The 3,917-nt window shown below is 43.9% G+C and overlaps 1 pseudogene; it reads right to left on the bottom strand.

Moving 5' to 3' along the window:
* Positions 1 to 2,826: 2,826 nt before the first annotated feature.
* LOC149461577 (U2 spliceosomal RNA) lies at positions 2,827 to 2,937 on the bottom strand (annotated as a pseudogene).
* Positions 2,938 to 3,917: the final 980 nt, after the last annotated feature.

The raw sequence follows: 3,917 nt of genomic DNA, 5'->3' as shown, positions 1-3,917 counted from the left end.
ACAGGTGTCTTTAAAGAGCTCAGGCAGGTGCTACTAAGTTAGATTAATGAGTGGAGTAGTGGTGGACTTTCTAAAGGCACAGTAACAGGTCTTTGAGAGCCAGAATTCTTGCTGTTTCTTAGGTGTCCAAATACTTATGTTCAGCAGTGCAAGACAAATACATTCTTTAAAAATCATACAATGTGATTTCCTGAATTTTTTTTTAAATTCTGTCTCTGAGTGGGAATGCACCTACAATGTGAATTTCAGACCCCTCTATGATTTCTAAGTGGGAGAACTTGCAAAATCGCAGAGTGTTCAAATACTTCTGTTCCTCACTGTACATGTTGTAAGCAAGTACTCTTAACCCCCATCACCTTTTTAATAATTTTGTTCAGTGAAAAGCCAAGAAGATGTCTCCCACAAAGGGAAGCAGTAACAAGGTTGTCTTATATTGCTACTCTGCTAACTACACCTAAGCCAGAATGTCCTGCGCATCTTCTAGTCAACAGTATCAATAAATTGATTAACACCAGCAATTGCCAGATTCTTACTTAGCAATTTAGACCTATCAGCTTAAGTCTGAAAAACGAATGTGGAGAACATTTGTTGAAGTTTAGAGCCCACCAAGGAGCAAATGGACAAGAAATTGCTTCAAACTTTTTGTCAATCAGTAGGGACTATGAATAAATGAGCGTATTCTATGAAAATGGTCACTAATATGTGTATGTATGAATGTAAGTTAGGGACCTTAGATTGTACACCCCTTGAGGGTTAGGGACTGATGTGAATGTACAATATATATGTGTAAAGCGCTGCGTAAATTGACGGCGCTATATAAATTCCTGAAATAAATAAATAATAAATAAAGCTCGGGAAAAAAAAAACTTGCTAAAACTAAGTCAATGGGGTCCAGAGAAGGAAGGGACTTGCATTCAACAACAAAACCCACATAGAATCCCGGACAAAAGTTAGCATTTCTGTGTCAGATTCCTGAGCAATCAGATGGAACAAGAAGTTGCACTAGTGGAGTCATAAAGCCAAGAATAACAGAGCAAAATACATCTGCTAGTAATAGCACTAGAAGATGTACAGTATAACATAATGACCTCCATGACTGTCCCCCTACTGTGTAGCAACATTGCATGCAGTTAGTAGCTGGCAGCTTTGACATCAGGCTTCGCAAGAATTCATCTATTGATGATTGTTTTGGTGAGTATAACCTGTTATAGATCTTTGATATTTTAATCTGTGTGTAGACTATACATAATCACATTAGCAGAAGGTATTATACAGGAATTAACAAATTTCTCTACTCACTGCAAGCAGTGTTCCCCAACATCCTGCTCATTATCGCCATGATCCATTTATCTGTTCCCTGATCAGGCCACAGCTTGTGGCTTGAGTTCTCTAGAGTGGTACTCTCTCAAGTAGTTGGTAAGTGTGCTCATGTCCACACTGTTCCATCCCTACAAGCACACGTACTTGCACAGGAACTCTCCATTGAAAATGTTGCTGTGTCATTAAGACCTGATGAGAATGAGGTGGGAATTCTAAAATTACCAGTGCCCAACCACCGAAGTAAGCAGGAATCACAACTCTACCAGTAAGCTAGATAGTTAATAAACCAGAGGGTTTCCCTATTCATAAAGTAAAGTACAGCTTGCACTAAACATACAATATATAAGGAACACAAGCAACTCTAGTATAGTGGATAAAACCTACATTGTCTTTGAAAAGAGTCAATTCAACGACAACTACAACATTAGATGGTGCCAATGCAGCAGAAGAGGGCCAACTGAAAAAGAAGTAGAGAGCAGGAGATCCCCAAAAAAGTGACTGGTAAGTATATGACTATTCATTTGCAAAGGAAAAATGTCAGTACATTGGAGTGCAAGGTCCTCTTTATAACAAGTTATTAAGTCATAACTGAACATAAACACATAGGCTATACACACATAGATTTTTTGGTCTAGAGGCCGAATAAAAGAAATCAAATGGATTCCTCTTTTGATTTTTCAATCGAAAGATGTTGGAGGGCTGACAGGTTACTGATTTTTTTTTTTAAGTCCCATGGTGTAGTGAACACACTCACAAAACTAGCACCCAGTGCAAAAAAAAAGTGAGCACACAAAAGTGAAACACAAAAAAGTGCACAGGGTGTATGTCTAGCCCTCCTCCGAAGAGAAAGGGCCCTAGCCCTGATCCCCGGGGCACAAGGCTCCTGACAGGGACTGAGGCACTCCCTAGGTCCACCCAGCTGAAACCAGGCAGACCCCTTTCTTCAGGAGGGTTGCTGAAACAAGGCCACCCTGAGTACTATTTGGAGCTCCCCCAAAAATGGAGACACCCTACTAATCAGGAAGTGAAAGTGCGTACTGTGCTGTGTAAAAAGTGTAAGTGACAAGCAACATAAAAAAAAGGGAGAGGGGAAGTGGAAAAGCACTATAGTGCCATAGTGAAATACTATGATGGGCCATTCAGACAGGAATAAAAAATTCTTCTGGTCCTGGCCAATAAGCCCGGCCCAAGTGGCAGGTGCAGAAAAAAAGAAGCGTGACTGGTGTAGTGACCAAGGTGACCTAAAACTCAAAAGTGAGCTCCCTCATCGTGAGAATTTTGGCACCCCTGGACTGCCACTCCAGGTGCACATACACCACAGGCTTCTTTCTCAGCCCGGCCCTCAGCCAGACCAGTGCAGTCCCATCCCTACCAGAAAGGCATCAGAACTTAGAAAGCTTAGGGAGAGCCTTGCCTACAACTGTGGACAAGCCTGGTGCACCAGGCCAGAACCAACCCAGGAGGAAAAGGCTCCCCCACCACTCTCATCATTCCCACCTAGTTACATCTGGGTTACTAACTGACTCCCCAATTGGCGAAGGGAGCCAGGATTCTATCCCAGACAACTGATAAGAACAGATACTACACTTGATCTTAGCCAAAAGGCCGAGAAGCTGGCAGGTTACTGATTTTATTTTTTATTTTTCTTCTCCGCGGAGGTGCGAAAAAATGAAAAACCCGTAAGTGAACAAAAAACATGCAAGTGCAAAACACAAACACAAAAAAGTGCACTTAGGGGTGTGCTTTAGTCCACCCCCTGAAGGGGTAGGACCTCTACCCTGATCCCCCGGGGCGTGAGGCTCCTGACAGAGACTGAGGTTTCCACATTGTCCACTTAGCCAAAAGGCCTGGTGGACCCTTTCCTTGTGGCTAGCTGAAGCTGACCACCAATAACTAGGTCAGGGGGCTCTCCCAAAGAGAGACCCCCCCCCAGGAACAAGGGAGGAAGGAACCAAAAGGCCACACATCCTCCTTCTAGACTTCAGGGCAGGCCTGAGGACCCACACCCTACCATCCATGAGAAAAAAAACACACACATAAGTGAAAGGTGACAAAAACGTGGGAGAATAATAAATAAATAAAAATTTTAAAAAGTGGCCATGCAATTGTGCAGTGGCTAGGCCCTGAGGCTTGTAGCATAAAAATTGCCCTGGACTTAGCCAAAAGACCTAGCCCTAAATGGCACAGTGCAGAAGAAGTGTTTTAGAACCGTGACCATGTGCACTTTTCATTCCTTGGGATCCCACCCCCATGTGCTACTAAGAGCGCCCCTGAGGCGACCACTCAGAGGCACTGCTACTTGGACTCTCTGCCTCCCCAGCCCCTGGCCAGACAAGGTAGATCCATTCATATCAGGAGGAACTGGGCCCCTCTGGTTTTCCCGGGGGAATTACTCCTGGGCACCAACTGCCTGTGGGTACCACAATTTCTGTTCCAGCCGGTACTAGCCTTCAGAGCCCCCATCCTGCCAGCAGGGGTACTATACAGCCAACCATCCTCGCTAAGAAGCAAGAATGACGGCGGAGCACCCCTACTGGACACTGATAAGAACAGATACTACACTTTATCTTAGCGAAAAGGCAGAAAAACTGACAGGT

Source organism: Staurois parvus, unplaced genomic scaffold (genome assembly GCF_062004578.1).
Source record: "Staurois parvus isolate SC_StPar_1 unplaced genomic scaffold, SC_StPar_1.0 ptg000198l, whole genome shotgun sequence".
In the NCBI taxonomy this organism is placed as follows: Eukaryota; Metazoa; Chordata; class Amphibia; order Anura; family Ranidae; genus Staurois; species Staurois parvus.
This window is presented reverse-complemented; position numbering and strand designations above follow the sequence as displayed.